The following is a 19712-nucleotide window of genomic DNA, read 5'->3' as shown; positions in this document are numbered from 1 at the left end:
GGGGGTAGGAAGTCATGCTGTCAGTGGAGGAAAGAGGCAGGGGAGCAACTTTATGAGAGATCAGGATAGTTTCATGGACTTTGTGCTTCCAGTTCAATGGAGCTTCAAACTGGAACAAAGCATTTTGGATGACAATCTGGCCTTTTCAAAAGATGAGGGTGTTGTATCCTCCTTAAATATTTAAAGAACACAGGGAGCACTTTGAAAAGACTAATGTATCAAACTAGGCAATTAAAAGAGAGAAGTTTCTGCTGAGACCTTGTTTCTGAAGATGTACTGATGAGGTAAAAAAGCATCCCAAATGCTTAGTACACAGAAGACAGCAGGCAGTAATTGCTTAAGTAAATGTGTGCTGTAAAAAAGAAACTGTGCAATGCAAAAAAGGCTGGTGTTCCAAATTTGCTGTTGAGAACGTGAGCACAATTGTGCATGTTTGCAGTAGAAATCCATGCACTTGTATGGGAGTGTGTCACACCCCTCTGTACTGCTGGAATTAGGAGCCTTCTGGCATAATCCATGCCTGGAATATTTCATGACTGCATGGGGCTTTGAGCAGCATGGTGAAGTGGAAGATGTCCCTTCCCAGGGCAGGGGGTTTGGAGCTGGATGTTCTTTAAGGACCCTTCTAACTAATACCATTCCATGGATCTATGTTCCTTCTACTTGGATAAAGTTCTTTCATTCAGCCTCTTACCATCCTGTAATTGAGAACTGATGGGATATCCCAAGATACAGATGGTTTTGTAGACATTTAAAAAATAATGGATTTTTCATGGCTGAAAATCTCTCCAGAGGAGTTAAGTATAAGATTTATCAATTTGCAAGAATCCCATCACCCCCAATCCCTGCTGCCACAAGGAATTTAATCCTGACTTAGGGGAATCTTTGATATTGCTAGTAGTACCTGTAATGTGGTTAAGGGAAGCATAAATGGGAAAGGTATAGATTGTTCCATAGTGGATATTCACAATTGAAGGAATCCTAGGAAAATAATTGGCTTCAGAAGACTTTTGATTTGTGATTAATTATTCACAACACAATTTCTCTAGCCTGTCTTGATCGTACACTTTAATCTCTTCAATTTGTCTGGCTTTCATTGGTTTTATTTGTAAGTTCATTAAAATTAATCTTTCTGAAAAAGAAGTCTGACTTGAATATAATGTTTCTTTGCAATGAATGTGAGCATTTTGCTTTGTTACATGCATATGTATTTTATGAAACTGCATATGAAAGGGTGGTCATGTGGGTTAGATGAACGTGCAATCAGTTGTATCTGAGCATAATATGTTACACAGCCTCTATTCTAGAGGACAGAGCATTGGCATGGGCTGCCTTCACACTGCTGTATGTTTTTTGAAAAAGATAAATAACACCACTACAAATACCTTAGTGTGGAAATCCAGGGCTTCCCTCTGGCTGCCCTGGCAGGTCTGGGACCCTGGCAGGGGGTCAGAAACCTCCCTGTACAGAGCCCCCAGAGACACTGTCTGTGATCTCTGTCCATGGAAAAGAGTTTTCAACCTTACAGGATGAATTACCAGCTCTGAGTGTTTGATATAAGTAATAATTAAGTGTGGCATGGGTGCAAAAGAAAAATTTTAGGATTATAGATTAGGGGTTCAAAGGGGACAAGTTGGAGGAAATTGGGTGTGTCTCGTCCTTTTTCTCCTTCTTCATGCCCTCCATGTTTCACTGTGGTGTTGGCATTTTTCTGTTGATTTAGGCTGAGGACACACTGTCCAATGTAGGTGACAGATATTGGCACATTATTGTAAATCCAGCCCAGGGAGTTTCTGGTATTTAATGTTTGTAAAATCCCACTGAGGGCAGAGCCCCACACGCTGCCCTGCAGGACAGAGCTGGGCAGGGCAGCAGAACATGTTAGAGATAAACAGAATAAACAACCTTGAAACCAGCACAGACGAATGATGATTTCTTTTTTTGGCAACGGGGCAGAAGGACAGAGACTTTCTACAATCTTGGGATCATCAATGCCACAGATTCCGACACCTTAGAATTATTTTTAGGTGGACAGCTATTGCAAGGCTTGGGGTATTGTGTTTGTGTGCTGGGTTGGGTTTCTCAGTCCTCATTATGTCCAACACGTATGTTAAGGCTGGAGATTGCACAGGCAATTTAGTGATCAGAATCTCCTCTGGTACAGAAAAGGGCAGCTCCTTTCCCTCTCCTCCCCCAGGCAGAGGCCACCCATCCATGTGTCAGGGGCTGATGTTGGTGTGGCAGAAAGGGCAGGGCATGGGCTGGCTGGCAGCCTGAGGCACAGGAGGACGTGGCAGCCAGGTGTTCTTGCAGCACTTTCTGGCTCTGACTCACTCCTCTTGCCCGGGGTTTTGCTATGAATGGGGAAGCCTTGGCCTGTGGCAGGAGAACAGGGCTAGGGACAGCCTGTGCATCTACTGAAAGCATCAGCAAGCAGCTATAGAGAGGCAGGAGAGCAGGGAGGTTTGTCAGAGGTGACTGGAAGGGTCACAGAGAACAACAGCGTGTTTGGGACAGCAGTAATGCAAGTTAGGTGCTCATTAGGATTGGTGTGTCATTTGCTACAGTGCTATTTTAATGTATTGGTTGACAGAAAAAAGAGGTGAAATAATGCTTTAGCAAATTTGATAATCACATTCCTACAGCATCTCTGGCGCATTCACCTGTAAAGTGGCGCAGGATCCCCTCTGATTTGGGTCTCTGTTTTATAACTGTTTGTTTGAATTTGATGTGCTTTCTTTTGATCTCTTTAGAAGTATTTCTGTACCCCTCAGCAGATACCTTCTTGATCAGGTAATAGTGTTTCATCTGAGTTTTTTTCAAAATTATAATGATGCTCTGCTAGTTCCTATTCCAGAAGGAGTAAGTATCACTTTGCTTTAGTCTTTATGAAATTATTACTTGGATTTTGTCTCCTGTATAGGTTTAAACAGGCTTCACAGCTCAGCTGAATACAGTTGAATTTGCTTAGCCCTCTTTTGTGAAAAAATAATAAGCTTGAATTAATATTTCTTAATTAGCTATGCCTTGTCTCTGCTGGTAAAAGTCACTTTGAAATGAATCCAGCCAAGGTTGCTATAGTGCTAGAGATACTCATTAGGTTTTTCTGTCCATAAGACTGTTCCCCTGGGTTTTATTGCTGCTGTTTGGAATGATTGGTAGCAGATGGGAGGAGTTTGGGGAGTAAATCCTCAAAATAGCAGATTTCCAGTTTTGCAATTGGCCAGTTTGGACCAGAAGCCAGTAAAAATAGAGTTCAAGTGCCATTTAAATCTGAGCTGAGATTTGAGACCTTTGCCCAAGAAAGCTGTTCATCAATTTTTGCTGATAAACATCACTTGGAGCTTTACATGAAGAATGTAGCACATACTTTCCTTCTCTTCCTGAAGTAAATGTCAGTCTGTAGCACTTAAGAGGCCAAGGAGGAAACCCAAATGTTAAACCATCTAGAATTAGCCCAATACTTAACTCAGTGTTAATTCTTGGTAATTGCAAAACCATCACAATCATATGGGACCACAGTTAATCCTATCATCTATTTAATTTTAGATTTTTATTTGATTGCTTAAATACTGACTGTATCTGGAACACTGGCAGGTTATTCCTAGTATTTTGCTCTAGCAAGAGTAGAATTACTACTTTTTCAGAGGTTTGGCTTAACTCTTTTTACCTTCCAAAAGCTTAGCTGAGCTTAAGGTTCAGAAAAGAGAAATGCAACTATCAGGTAGTGAATTAGTTTGTTACAAAATATAGTTATCAGTTCAGCCATTAGCGTATTTCAAATGTAGTATTCAGTGAATATTTAACTTCAGTCATATTGCTTTGCCAACTGCTTTAATGGACAAACTTTTAAGCTGGTGTATTCAGAATTTCAAAAATTTGAGGGATTTTAATTTTTTTGGGTCTTGTGTGGATATAAGTCAGACTAGAGGTTGCTTTAGAAGACCATAGTAACCTCTGTCTGGACAGTTAAATCTGCTTTGTGTGTGACTGTGTTTGCAGCATTTCCTTCTAATGGCATATTTGAGAAAAGATAGATACTGGAAATTGACTATCCATACATTAATTTTGCTGACACTTCAGCCTTTAGGTAGTGGGTGGTAGAAGAATGGTGGCTGTTGCTTTTCTGGTCGATGGCTTTGTCTCCACAAACACACTGCATGTAAATTGCCTCTCACCATGTGTCCCAACCAATCCAGCCAATATCATCTCCTTCCAAATGGGCTGAAATTGGGCAGTGAAATGGAAACTCCTTTTCACAGTTTGCGATGAAAAAAACTAATGAAATGCTCCATTAATCATTTACTTTGCCCTTCATTTTCACTGCAATGAAGACTGAGAAGCAACATTAGGCACCTGAAAGGCTTAAGCATTTAAGATTGATCTTTAATAGGATAAGACCATCAGTGATATGATACAGGATTACTAAAGGCTTAAATAAATAACTCATGTGTTATTGTTCTGTTAACATAACAATCAGTCATGCGTGGTACTTCTAGCTATTGTATTTAAATTTCGTTATTGAAATGCCTCACTGCTGGGAGTTTTGTGTGCTTGCTGAGAAACTTGGTAAGGCCGCTTATTTTGGCTATTCAGAATTTTATTTCACTACTTGTAATGCTGTGAATGTTAATAGTGAGGCAGGAATTATTTTTTAATACCTGTGAAATAAAAATACTGCTGCTTTGTGCAGGGTTTCCTCAGTCAGTGTTAGCAGCAGTCTTCTCTTAATGCCAGATGATCCCAGATGGAAATCCCCCTTAGACGCATGGAGATCAATTGTCTCAAGATCTTTACATGGAGTCTGGTGTTATGTGTGAGACATAGCCATGTGTTGAGCCACATCCATGCTTGAAGTGCAAATTCTGAAATTACAGGCATGATATATGGAAACTGTAGAGGAATTTAGAGTACAGTGTAATTTTAATTCTCTTTTGTTATACTATTACAACCCTTAAAACTAGAAGAGAGCACCTATGGAAACAAGCATTGGTATTCAAAGGACTTTGCATTATAAGTGTTCTCCATTAAGTAAATAAATGTTGGAGGGATAGCAAAGCAGTTTGTTATTTAGCTATATAAAACACCAGTGATTTGTGCTCCTTGAATTTTAAAACAGCACCAAAAAAGTTAGAGCAAAATTTAGGAAATAGCTATGCAGTTATTGTTCACTGTTACAAAAAGTTGAGTGATGCATACAAATAGCACTAATTAATTTTTCAGTAGGGAACCAACACTTTGTGCATACTGATTTTTCCAACACTGGCATGAAATTGGTTACACTACTGCTATACTGGGAACGAGCGGCGCTGCTGCAGGGGATGATGTGTGTAGAAAGGTGTTGAGCAATCAGCACTGCTTGGATCCAGTCTCATTGACTGAAAGCATTACAAGTGGGAGAATGTATCATTCTGGTTTTACCAGTTACTTACTTTGAAAATGTATGAAATTGAAATGCAGTTTTCTGATTTTTTACTTTAGGTAAATTAGGCTATGATCAGTCTGTAACAAATGGAAGGATTAACGTGGTGCTTGAATCGGGGTTGATGGCAAGCTCTAGGCAACACTAGTCTTTAAATGAGCTGAACTTGTTCCTTGTCAAGCAATATTTGTCAGTAGAGCAGGTTTAATGTGACACTTCTAATAACAATAAGATTGTGGATTTGTAGAATATTGTTTAAAGATCTGTGGATTCTCTTTTATTTTATTAATGAACAAGGCCAAATGGTTTTTCTTTTACAGGTTGCAATATTTGAGATAATAAGCCTTCAAAAAATCTGAAAAGCTGCAGATGTTAATACTATTCTTTTACATTCAACTTGTTCGCATGCAGTGAAAAGAAACATTTGTGAAATTTCTGTACAGGAGGAAGATAAATGGAGAGAGTAGGCATAGAGAGAGTAAATTTTCTGGAATGTTTTTATAATAGAAAAATGTGTTAGAATAATAAATGAGTCATGATAGCTAAAACTTCAGGCCACTGAGGCAATGCCTTTGCATATCCATATGGTCTTAGCCCATTTTCAGCTTTGGATGAAGAAGCAAAGAAGGTGGAAATGCACTGTTAGTGTCAGAGAGGATGAACGGGTAGTGCAGGGCTTCTCATGGTCACAGTCAGTTTGTACTTCCCTTTGAGATATGGCTCAACATACCTTTTCTAGGGCAAAAGGACAGTCTCCGGAATTAACAGATGAGGTTCTTGCCTTGCACCCTTGCACCAAAGAAAATATTTCAGTAGCTCTTGTATTGAAAAAACGGAACTAATTTAGAGTGGGTATGCTTGTGGCTTTATACATTGACCATATCATGCTCAAATCTTTGCAAAATGTCTAAACTGTAGCCCATGGCTTGGCTGCAGTCTCTGGGATGACTAGTCCAGACCTCAAATAACTAGAAGGTTGGTTTTTTTTCCCCTGCCTATGTCAGAGTCCTTTACTCTTCAAATTGTAACTCATGTTTTAAAGAAAGGGGTGACTTGCTGTTGGTATATACCACAGCAGACATTTGGCTCCAAGACTTGAGGATATTGAACAGCTTTGCCAGAGAATGCAACAACAGCACTGTAAAATTTTGGGTACAAGATAATTTTTATAAATTTCACTGAACACTAGAAATTTAGAGCATGAAACAATAATAATGCTAACATTTTTACCAGTTTCAGAAAAAAACAGTAATTTCTAGCCTTTCTCTATGTCTTTAGAAAGTTTCCTTAACCAGCTGATACAGAATGGTTTGGAATATTTTGAAAATTTCTTTTGTAATTGTCTCTGGCAATAGCAATTCATCCTGCCAAGCAAAGGGCTGGAACATTGTCACCAAGTTGATATATTTGGAACGTTTTTAAGTACAGTGCTTCTGTGAAGCTCTGGAAGCCTCAGGGTATTTCATTAGAGCTCCAATGCTCTAATGCATATCTGGGGCTGTTTTAATAGGGAAAGACCTTTCTCCATCTGGAAAATTTGAGCCAATCTGAGGATTATCTAAGTGTTTCTAATGATTTTTCAGCCCTACTTACTTTGTAACAAAACACCCAACTAACAAGCTTACTGGATAATATTACATTTCTTGTTCTGCTCTAGCAAATGTTGGGTGCATTATATGATTAAATGATTCATTCACTCTTTACTCAGAGTGCAAACTGCTCTGTGCTGGTGGGGCACGTTCTGCTGATGTAAATAAAGGCTGGGGGAAGAGCAAGATTCAAGTCTCACCTTGAAGAGACAAAAAACCATTATTGCTGTTTTTTGATTGGACTGTTTTAATATTAGAATGATACAAACAGTGTACCACAATTATTATCTGAGAGTGGAAAGGGAAAGCACTCCAGAAAACCCAAACAAAAATTCATTGTCAGATGATAAGGACGGGCTAAGGTAACGCTGTTGAAAGTGATATTTTATGGTAATGCTAGAGCCTTAATAGAGGTATTGAACTTAGAGTAATCTCAAGAATTCATATCTGTTTTATATATACAATTTTATTTTCTCCCAACGCTTTTGGTGAAAATAATTATTAGAATCAGGTAAAGGGATATACCATTTGTGAGAGAGAGGCAGGTTTTGTAATTTCTCAATGTACCAGGCATGAAGGTACACAGAGCAAAAGATTTATTACAAAAGAAGTGAATGTGGCCTGGTGGTTGCCCAGCTTCCAACCCCTCCCTGAGCCCTATTGGTATTTTTATGCCCCAGTACATTTTCTGATAGTATGTTTTACACCTCCCCCACCCGTGAAATCCTGCTGCTACCTGCCAGGGTGTTCTATATGCTGCACAGATGAGTCTTTGTATAGAATGAATCCCTCTAATGCCTTTTGTGGCCAGCTTTTCTCCTCCTTTCACAACATGTCTCCTTTTATTGAGGATGGCACTGATTCAGAGTGTCTGATCTGTTCCTTTCAGACTTTTGTCACTTAGATTCTTCTCCCCAGTGTCTTGTGGCAGATGATTACTGAGGTTATTCTTCCTTCTTTTTATTTTTTTCTTTTCTTTTTTTTTTTTTTTAATTGTAACCTAGGCTTTGTAGCTTGCATTTCCCTGTGAAGTATAGTAGAATATCTGAAATACCTGTCTCACAACATCTCCTTATTTCTAAGCCATTAACAATTTTGTTACTGCTTCTGTTTCTCTTAACTTTAGGTTTATATTATTAGTAATTTTAAAAATATTTTTTAGCTTTCTTCTGATATTGGCCATTTTTATATTCAAGCTATTACTTCTTTCAGGTGTCTCTTCCCCCCTGTAAATAATCCCTTGCCAGAAGGAATGATTCTTTGAAGGTGTGCTCTCACCTTTCCTGCCAGGTATAAACAAAGCATTTTCACTCCCTTGCCTCTGGGCTTTATCTTTACAACCTGTTCATTGTTTTGCTTGCCTACTTCAGATTTTCTCTAATTTATTAATGCCCTTTTTGTAATAAGTGCCTAAACTGGCATGCAGTACTTTAAAGCACTGCTACTAAATAATTAATTTTCTATGAATAATTCAGTCCATAATCTGTAATGAATGATCCTGCCTCCACAGAAGCATCCATTGTTCATAAGCATGTGCCAAATTGTTTGTGCAAACAAATGTCAGGTGATGTGATCCTGAAGAGTTCAGCTGTTTGATTTTGGTGGTATAAGACTATTAGCATAAGGTCTTGTCTTAGCACAGTCTTCCTTAATTAAACAGGGGCAAAGTACTTATGTCTTAGGAGGACTTAAACCTGCTCTGAATGTTGGTAGTGTAACAGATTCAGCTCATCAGCTCACTTTTATCAATGAAATCTATGCTCTTAGTCCATCACAAATGTGGGATGAGATTTTTTCTCCCTTTTAGATAGGTTTTTTCCAAGGCCTTGAGTTCAGCTGTTACTGCTCACAAGTTTTCAGCACATATATCTGTATTCTTGCCTAGTGTGTCTAAACTTAGTTTACCTTCAGTGTGTTCCTACACAGCTTTAGCTAAATTGAAATAAATACATGTCTTAATTTGAAATGAGACTAGCTACACCTTGCAGAAGTGCAATGCAATTATGCAATCCAATCCTGTCCATGTGCCTGGATTCCAAGGGTGAAATTTGTCAATGTAGGAAAATATAATTATAGAGTGCCATTCAGTTCAAAGAAGCCAAGTTAGGCCTGCTAAAACAGGCAAATACAGATTAATACCAGAATCCTCATCTCTTCCAATACTCATAATAGCAATCATGTTCAAAGAACTAAACCAGAAGCAGCATGTAACAACATAAGCACAGTCTTTCACAGATTGTCAAGAGTAAAATTTGGAGTGGTTTCATTCATGATTATATCATTTTTTAAATCTAAGATTTAAAAAATTATGTATCTGAGACCTCATAATTTGTCAGTGAAGGATAACAATGAAGGATGACAGTGCATTACGCTTTCAGTTATTAATCTGCTTGCCACAGTCTGTAGGACTGGAGACATGGAATTTTGACAGGGGCATTGAATCTTGTTACAAGAATATTCTAGGAAAGTATCACTTAAAATTATTTAATGAGCAATTTGTTATTTTGACTTCATATTCAGTAGCATAATTGCCTACACTGTAAGGCATTGTGTCAAGACCATCATCCTCTTCTCTGCTCTGCTGCCTGCCTCAGGCTGGGGGGTACAGATAATGCAGTGACACAGATGCACTGTCATACTGACATTCCATGTTAGTTTAATTCTATGTTCATTGGTATTTTTTAAATTCAGGTGCTCTTTATAGATTTAAATATTAAAATATGCCTTTAAAACAGTCTCTCAGAATGTAAGATATCTGATTTTAGAGATAAAGTATCTCTAATACTATATTCTGAGGGGAAAAGGTAGCAGAATTTGGTCCTGAATGTTAGATTTCAACTAGGCAAACCACTTGTAATTCCTCTATCTGCAAATTGAAGCGTCACTCTAGTCTTGGTTGCTACCTCTGATTTTAGGATTTCTCAACTAAGGAGCCTATCTTATAATGGATTTCAAAAGTATTAGAAAAATTCTATCCCATCTCTCATGAACTGTTATAGGAAATGGTATTTCTTTGACTGATGGGCTGATTTTGACTTCTAATAAAAAAATGGATTGCAGCCATAAGTATGAACTCTCTATTTCCAATTCCCATAAGTGCTCTTCATTGTATATTAAGGACATGAGATCTGAAAGAAGATTTAGGAAGGAGGGCTATAATTCAGAATTAATAGAGTATCTGGAGTTATATCAAAGTATTTGATTGGCTAGTGTACAACATTACTTCTTAAGAGTTCATTTAAAACACATTGCTTCAAAATAACCATATGTCCATCACATTAAATTTATTTTATGACAGCAATAAAGTGAGTACAAATAATTTTTGTGGAATCGATTGTCAGCAAAGGTTAAACATTCCAAGAAGTACCTTGTGTCTCAATTATTGTGCCTGAAAGAAGTGTGGATAGCTTAAAACTTTTAAAAAGTGTTTACAAATACATGAAAGTCTGCTCTCATCCATAAAGATGAAAAACCATATCAAGAAGAAGTGGGATGGAGCATAAAGAGCTATTCACATTTGGAACAAAGAATAACTGAGAGCTGTTCTGTAAATAGTTCCTGGGAAACTTTAGGTCGGTGTAATAAAGAGCAAGCACATCAACACTGAATTTTAGCAAAAAGTATATCTTGGCTTTATCATGATTTGACAATTAGAGAAAAGCACGGAAAGTTGCACAAGAAAAAAGATTTAAAGGTTTCAGAGATGTCAGAAGTAAGAGAGCAACATGAAAAACTCCAAAAGAACACTTCAAAGATTTGTTTTAGCCTGTATATGGTGGCATGCAACTCCCAGCACACTAGAGCTTTTCTTTTTTTTTTTTTTTTTTTGTTGTTTTTAATTCTTTGTGGTTGGTTATGATAAAAGTACTTACTGGTAATGCATCAGTTTGCGAGGAAGATTATTTGGCAAACTGGCATAAGTAGGTGACAGCAAACTGGCTAATGTACTTGTGGCAAAGTTATTTTCTATTTTTTGCCATTGGGCCCAATTCTATAGTCCCTGCGGAGCATAACTGAATCAGTGTCTTTTGGAGAATCTTTCAAGGGCAGTTAAACATGGACTTTAAAATGTGAAATGGCATTAATGCAAAATTTTTCCTCTGATTACAGAGAGTATTTACCTAATACCCCATGATTATCTTTTAAAGGCCTATGGAGATAAGGATTACTTTCAGAACAAAGTCTTTGAAATTTTGTACCAATTATGTTAATAATGAATTGGCAATAACAAATAGTAGCATATTCTGTAGGAAAACACATATACCTTTTTTCCCCTGAAAAAGAATATACTATAAAAGCTAAGCAAATTGTATCCTCCAGATTAGATGGATGTTAAGAAACAAGCTCAGTAAAGCATTCAGAAGAGCTTAGTTTTCAGTGGTTTTAAATTCAAAATCAAACAGGCATTAAAACCCATTCAATCCTCCTGGAATTGTGTACCCTGAAGGCACTGATGGGCTCTGGTGGCCATGACCAAGCTCTTCGTGGATCATCGTAGCCTGAGCCACACCATGGGTGCAGCTGTCTCCAGCTCTGCTGCCACACCAGGTACACCTGTCTGGCCATGTGCTCCATGGTCTGGACTCTGACACGAACCTGACGTGGCTGGAGCTCAGACCTGGCACATCACCAGGACATTGCTTTACTCTCTGGACTCACAGCTGGACCAGGCCACCATCTCCAGCCTGCCCAGCTGATGTGCTGCAATGCAACACTGCAATGGTCAGTGAGGTTCTTGCCCTGGTGACCTTGGCCTTTGGAGACCAGTCACCCCTCATTGCACCTTGACAAATTAAGGATAATTCCATCTATTTTACAACAGGAAAAATTACCTCTGCATGAATTCAGACACCACAGCCCAGCGTTTCAGTAGTTGCTTTATATTCATTCTGTTATAAATCCTGATGAGGGAGGAAAGGAGACAAAATACACAAACCTTATGCTCTGTCGCCTGCTTCCGAGAAACAATTTGAAGGGAATGTCTTGCATGAAAAGCTACTTTTCCTTGTACTGCTGGGAAAAGTGATTTGTGTCCTGTTGATTTTTGGAACACAAATGTGACACCAAGGAGAGATCAACCCATCCAGGGACAGAGAATCAGGGTTGAAGTCTTTCAGATCATAGCCGCAGACTTATTTTCCAATACTGAAACTGCAGTAAGTACAAAATTGTATCTGTTATGTATACACACTGCCAGGGAGAGTTGAAATTTTCTCTTTACAGGGTATTTTTCCTCTAAAAATTACCTGTGTGGATGAAGGGAGAGCAGTGGATAATGTGTACCTTGACTTCAGCAAGGCTTTTGACACTGTTATGAAGTCCTTATAGGCAAACTCAAGAAGTGTGGGCTGGGTGACTGGACAGTGGGATGGTTTAAAACTGGCTGAGTGGCAGATCCCAAAGGGTTGTGATCAGTGGCACAGAGTTGACGTGTCCCCCAGGGTTCTCTACTGGACCCAGTATTTTTAACTTGCTTGTCAATGCTGAAGGGACAGATGTTTCCTCAGCAAGTTTGCTGATGGCACAAGGCTGGGAGGTGTGGCCAGTACCCCAGAGAGCTCTGCAGCCCTTTGGAGGGACCTTGATGGGCTTTGAAGATGGGCAGAGAGGAACCTTCTGAAATTCAACTAGGGCAAATGCAAGGTCTTACACCTGGGGAGGAATAACCCCAGGCGCTGGCTGGAGGCTGACCTGCTGGAAGGCATCTCTGCCAAGAAGGACCTCAGGTTCATGGTGGACAAGTTTTTCACGAGCCAGAAGTGCCCTTGTGGCCAAGAAGGCCAATGGAATCCTTGTTTTTAATCTTTATTCTTATATTCTTGATAATAAAAAGCATGGGAAATTCGGCACACAGGACACTGGCACAAGATGTGGTAGAGCTTTTCAGGGAGGTGTGGCAACTCTTCCTGGTTGGACGTAGCTGCATAACTTAACCAGTGTCTTCTCTCAGCTGTCTCATTGGTTCTCGATGTGTGCTGCTACAGCCCTAGTAATAACAATCACTCTTATTTTTCTAATGGAATTGTTTTACACTTTAACTGGCTTTCCTCTTTTAGCCATGAGCTGGGCACACAAACACCTTCTCAAGCACAGGACTGCCTGCCATGCAAGGGCAGGAATAGGTGGCTGGGACTGAGGAAGATTAGTTAAGCTGCTGTAGTCAGTAGTGCTAGTGTGTATTTGCAGCCTACCTTCCATAGGTTCAGCCCCTCTCACTTGTGCGTGTAGAAATCTGAATCGTTGTGTACAGCTCAGGAATAATTTCTATTGTAGACTTCCAGAATATATGATCTGAGTACTTGGCATTTTTAAACTAAAATTCCCGACCTCTTTTTGGTTTATTTATTTTTAAGTGACCCCCTGAGTTGACAGTGACTTACTTTCTCTCCCACGTGAAGACCGAGATGCATCTGTAATTACTGGCTCACACAAACGCTTTGGAGGGTCTGAGCTGTTGTAAACAATTGCATTAGATGAGCACTCTCCCAGCATGTGAAACCATGTGTAGTCACTTATCACAGCCTGCTCTCATTTCTCCACCTTGGAAGAACAGAGTTCTTGCAGATTACTGCAGCCTAACAATCCTCAATCTTCTTTTAGCTCCTTTGTCCCTGCTCCAGAGGGGCCATGATCCATAGTGTAAGATTACATTCGCATTCATGAACTGAATGTATGAAATGTGTAACCTAAAGTGAAATTGAAAAGAGGAATATAAATTTTGGAAAAGAGGAAAAAAGCCTTTCACAGTAATTTAATCTCTTTTGAACTTCATCATTATAAGAGACTACCTAGAAGAATGTTTCTTTTATTAACCTGAAAACCATATTACTTGAACCTTATATTAAAAGTCATCCTCTTGCTTTACTGGGGCTGTTTGAGAGGTAACATGAGTCAGTACAATGTTGTTTAAATATTGCTGTATGTAATACTTGAAATCATATTTTTCCAAGGTGTTTTCCTTTTCATCTGACTTGGGCTGTTTTCTTTTGCATCTGACTTGGGCAGCCTTATGAACTTTTTTTCTTTTTAAATAGAAATAAGCATTTAATGTAGTTTTCTGAAGCAGCTATAGAAGCTTGTCATATGTCTGTGACTGACCCATAGGCAGGCTTGAGACCACAGTCTGAAAACCTATGAGAGTATGTAAATAACTTCCCATGTTTTGCTCAGAAACTCAAGGTGGGATTGCTCATAGTAAATATCTCAGTATTGTTCTGTGGTTTGCTTTATGATCTAAGAAAGTTAAGAAGCAACATCTCAGATATCTGCACCAAAGAAAAAAATCATTTATAGTATTAAATGAGTTCAGAGTTTGTTAATATAGAGTTTTTCCATCATTTGCTCTTTGTCCAGTGTGGGCAGAGGCTCTATCAGCCAGTAACAATTAGCTCTTGACGATGCTAATTCAACATATTTGTATTTTGAGCTGGATAATGCTTTGGTGCTCCTTTCTGCAATTTCTTTTAATTGTAAAAATGGGACGGAATAAACTTATTCTAGAGATGTCTGGGCTTTAAGAGACCCAGCCAGTTCTTCTTTATCACATGCTCTTACATTACACTTCATGCCAATGAAATACATCTGTCAAAGCTTATCTTTCATTCTCTTTTAAATATACAGTTACACTTCCAAACATAGCCCAGAGAGTTTCTCATGAGTCTGGTCAGAGTGTGATGGCTCCCTGTTGAGCCATGCAGGAGATGGTAATGGAAATCTTCTCACTTTGTCTTGAGCTTGGGCCAGGGCCTTCAGCCATAGCAGCCACAGACTGAGGAAGTGCATACTGCCCATTGAGTTAAACAAGCACTTTAAAAATAAGACTCTTTCCAAGACTTAATAAAGTCTGGACTTGATCCTAAATAAATATTAAAAAATTTGAAAGGGACACAGTCTCAAGATGTACTTCATGTTTATGAGCCACAGATTTCCATATGGGCCAGAAATAGATTTTGATTAAAGAAATGGCAGCAGTTCAGCTGGTGGTGCTAAGAAATACATTGGTGGCATGTAAGCAAATAAATATGATTAATATGTGGTTTAGTTGCTACATAGTGTCCTTCAAGGCTTTACATCAGTTATTGACAGAAATGTTTCATGCCTCCAGTATATTTTATCCATCAGCTAGAAAAGTATTTATTTGTGATCTAGTAATTAGGTATGCCGAAGTTGTCATATATTTTGTAATTTTGAAGGGACATAATGTATGTGTGAAGGAAAACACTCGTTATGTTGTAATAGAGAGGTAGATGAGTTCTTTAACTTATTTCTATAAAAATATTTTATGGAGCTTACAGCTGAAAGCCAGTCTCCACTGTTACTATGGAGTGATAGTTGCTCTGTAATAAACTTATGGTGCTGTCACAGGATGAAATAGATGTGGGCACACAGTTGTGCTGTTTATATTTGATTCTGTGCTTTTTCAAAGACTCACAGCTTGAATTTTAGACTGTTGAATTTCTTTGCAGATTGTATGAGAGTAAGTTGATTCCACATTGTACAAAAAGAGCCAAAAACACCTTTGGAGGAGGAAAGAGAGTGACTGAATATCAAGCATAGAGAGGTTTATAGCAAACAGTAAAAGGAAGACAAGCAAGAAAAGAAAAAAATTAAGATAGGGAGCTTGTGATAGTCACTCCATCAAACACTAGACCAGACTTGTTCTCCTCCAGCATGCCTGCTTCGTCTATGCTGTTTCAGGCTGCTGAATCCTGTACTCTGTCAAACTCCCCAGGTCTTCGGTTTGTCTGTTGTTTTTTTTTGTTCCCATCCACAGCAAAGAAATCTTCTCCAGAGGACCATTGTGAAAAATGAATAAAAACAGGGACATCCATCTTAGTTATAATTATGGCCTTGCAACTTTTAAGGAGTATTGGAGGGATTTTGTGCCCTAAAATTGCCTAGGTACTGCTTTCTCGTAGTGTTATAAATGAAACTGGCAATGAACTGTTCATAACACAAGGTCAGTGAATTATCTAATGCTACTGCAGTGTGGAAAACAGTATTCTCTAATGTAGATGATGTTAGCATTTTACTAGTTTATATTTGTAAACATGATATTGGATGCCCAGTATCCTCTGTGGATTATCATTTAACCTAAATACAAGGAGGAAAACAGTATTACCTCATATTTCTGTCTTTATATTAGTCATGGTTAATAATGTCACCCAACACTGGAAGGCTGACTAGAGTTGTGCAATTTTGACAGACTGCATCCCTTTATGGTGCCTGGACATGCGGAAAGTTTTGCTGTAGAATTCTGTGATACCATATCTACAGCAGGAAGCATTTGTACAGGGAAGTTACACCCTTCTTGCTGTGCAGGGGCAGCCAAAGGCCAGCCTTAGGTCCAGCTGCATCACCAGTACACTCCAGTGTCTCCAGTGCCTTCAGAGGTGCCTCTGAGAGCTGTTTCTGGGAGCTCCTGTTCCAGTGCACGCTCCAGTGTGTGTTTGTCCCTGTGCAGCCTGGCTGTCCCCTGTGGCCCTGGCACATGTGCAGCAGACATCCCTGTGGTACTTCTTAACTGACACCAAGTTTATTTGCCAAAAATATAGATAAATTTCAACAGTAGAAGGGGTTCAGGCTGTCCATATAGGAAATGGGGGAGGATGATGTAAGCCTGAGAACAGGAATAGCCAGAGGACCTCTAGTGGGGCCAGAGTCTTTAATGAAATAGGAACAACAATAACAAAGAAGGAATTGGTTCAGACCTTGGAGTATAGAGGAAATACACAAAGATTCAAGCTAGCCTATTGCTTCTCATTCCTCTTTTTTTTTCCTTTTTTTCAAATTTTCAATATGACATCTCCTGTGGATATCCACATCCACCATCTCTCTGCCTTTTGTAGCATCTCCCCAGGTGTATTGTCTCCAATAGTATTGTATTCTTATTCTCTGTATTCTTCAGTGGAGCTTTCCTTAGCTTTCCTTGCTGCCTCTATTATTTGAACTACTTCTGGTCAAAGATATTTGTCCAGATAAGGGAATTACTTCATGCCTCAAACCCTAAACAAGTAATAAAAAAGGAGTACTGGAGAGGGAAATCAATATTTTCCCTTACTCATCATATCTGCTAAGTCATCTCCAAGTCATCCTTTCTTTGTAGGCATAGCCCTATATTGGAGTAACTGCCAGCAAGAAAAAAAAAAGGAAACCAGGAAAAATCCCCTAAATTAAAAAATCCAAGCAGAGGAACACACAAAACCTTCTTGTTGCTGATAAAAGTGTCTCCAAATGTATGGCATGAGTCTGACTAAACAATAAAAATATAGGTAGTAGCACAAGAATAAGAAAGCAAAATATGGCAGCAGCTTGTCTTGCACTGAAGCAACCAGGGGTCACATCAGCTACCTTTCCTGCAATCATTCTGATAGTAGTAGGGCTGGCTTGGCTGATCTGTCAGCAGTCCTTAAGTGTGCAAGGATAAAAGGACAGAGAAGAGAATCTTGCTAAGAAAACACATATCTTAATTGAGCTGGGACTGAAAGTAAAGGAGTTTTTATGAAAAAAACTCTTATTATCTCTGCATCAGGTACAAAAAGTGACCTGGAGCACTTTGTGTTAGAAATATTTTCCACTGTTAGCATAAGCAAAGCAAACAACAGCACAGAAGTCAGGCTGCAAATGTGCATTGGCAGTATATGCAAATGCTCTAAAAAGAGGTTTCCATTTATTTATATACACATTCCCACTGTGGTAGGAATTGAAACTAATAACATCTCAAATGTTTATTTGTTTTCTGGATAAATGAAAAACATTAAATGTAGGAACGTGATCATATATATATTAGTGTTTTAGATGTGATAATTTTGAGTGGGTTTTAGGTCTTGTATTCTAGAAGGTGCTTTGCCACTGAAGACACTTGCTCTGTTCTCTGAAGAATTGCCATGCTAAATGAGGCTATGCTTATTGAGATGTTATAATTTCTGTACTAGAATATGGTGTGTTCCTTTTCTAGGTACTTGAAAGCTTTTTCTCTAAGGAAGAGTGTCCATTATTCAGGTTAGCTGTTCCATTTCCAGCAATGTTTTCTTAATCTGAGAACAAGTCTTGAATTTTCAGGACAGAAAAAAAGGAGGGATTGATGCAGCTCAAGCAAGACAAGAAGGAATTAAAGCTTGGCTGCTTTGAAAGATGGATGCCTCCCAGCAGGAGCTCAGAGAAGAATTGCCTGTAAGAATAGAAACTGGGGACAGGTTGCTGGGAAACGGATTAATGAGCTGGAAGATAAATTGAGAAGAGAAATTAAACAGCAGATAGACCCTGCTTTTGGTGTCACAAAGACTGATGTCCAGTTCCATGTAAGAGAAGAAGCTGGGAGTAAAACTGCCATGTTAGACCCTCGTGCTCTGGTTTCCAGACTAAAATGTTTCTGTGATCCTTTCTGTTGGTGAAGCAAGTTGGGGTCTGTTGCTCTGCACGTGTGAACTCTTGCCTGCTCACAGGGCTTTCAAGAGCTGCTGTATTGCATGGGAGAAAGGCCAAAGTGGTCCCTAAAATGAGAAGAGTTGCCAAGGGCACTCTGTTAAATCACATTTGTGTGCATGGACCTTACTTCTCTTGAGCAGAGGAAAAACTGTAATGTTTTCTGACATGTTTTTGAGGAGGGAAAAATGCTTTCTTACTTGATTTAATAGTTTGTCTCAAAAAATGAACAGAAGACCTAAGTGATTGCCTTTGAAAACAGATTTTTAAGGTGCCTGATGTGCATTTATTGGTATGGAATCAATTTTTCATCATTTTACAGTCTGCACATTTGCATCTAAGGCTGAGTCAGCCTTAGATCACTAGGGACACCTTTTACTGTCACAAAAGTCCTTTGTATTTGGTAGAATAATGGTGCTTGTATGTCATTATGAGCGAGCCAGTGATGGAGCCTGTAAGCAAGAACGAACATTTTGGATATGCATGGGAGACCTGCTGCAGACTCTCAGAGAAAAGAAGAACATATCCCATTCAGAGAGACAACAGTGAAAAGAGCAGATTATGGAAATGGGTCATGCTCTGCAAAAAAATGTAGTGCCTGAGGGAGTATCCAAGAAGCGTCTAAGAGCTGGAAATGTAATGACACGGTTATGGATGAAGCAGCTCTGTTCATCCATTGGAGCAGAAAGCAAATACATCACTTTTCCAGAGCAAGTGAAGACAGGTGCAACAAGAACTGAAGGCAATTACAAGTTACACGCTGTGTAAGGCTCTCTCTCCTGTGCTAAAACCTTAGTGTTGAGTCCATTTCCCAAAATATAAATTGAATGGTGTTTTGGGGTAAAATCTTAAAGGTCTGGATTATGCTTTCAGTTAATCTGACACAAATTTAGCCTTATCCTGTTTAGCTTGGTAAAGTAACTTGGAGTTTTTAATAAGGCAAGTGAAGCAAAGTCTGGCCCCAGTGGATTTTACACATTTGAATGCAGGAGAGAGCAGTGGTGTGTAATGATGCTCTTGTTAGAGCCTGAGAACAAGAATGTTAGCAGGAAGGAGATTGTCCTTCTAAGTTTATAAAATTGTATTAGATTGCATTTTCTAAAATTTTGGCCTTTAAAGCAAGCTAAGACTAGCACAGGACTGAATTTTATCGGCAACCCATCTGAAAATAAGCTGAGATGACTGCACAGAATAATCTTACTGGGTTTTGACATAAATTAGATAACGTTGATGTCACTGTTTCAGTGCCTACAGGAGGCTAGAGATGGAAATATTAT

General features: G+C 38.9%; 1 protein-coding gene across 18 annotated transcripts in view; it reads left to right on the top strand.

Moving 5' to 3' along the window:
• The window catches only part of SORCS2 (sortilin related VPS10 domain containing receptor 2), a 528299-nt gene that overhangs the window by 235452 nt on the left and 273135 nt on the right, over positions 1–19712 (top strand). The gene's annotated exons all lie outside the window — the stretch shown is intronic.

Source organism: Lonchura striata, chromosome 4 (assembly GCF_050655825.1).
Source record: "Lonchura striata isolate lonStrDom1 chromosome 4, ASM5065582v1, whole genome shotgun sequence".
Taxonomy (NCBI): domain Eukaryota; kingdom Metazoa; phylum Chordata; class Aves; order Passeriformes; family Estrildidae; genus Lonchura; species Lonchura striata.
The sequence above is the reverse complement of the archived record's forward strand: the minus strand, read 5'-3'. Positions and strand labels throughout refer to the sequence as shown.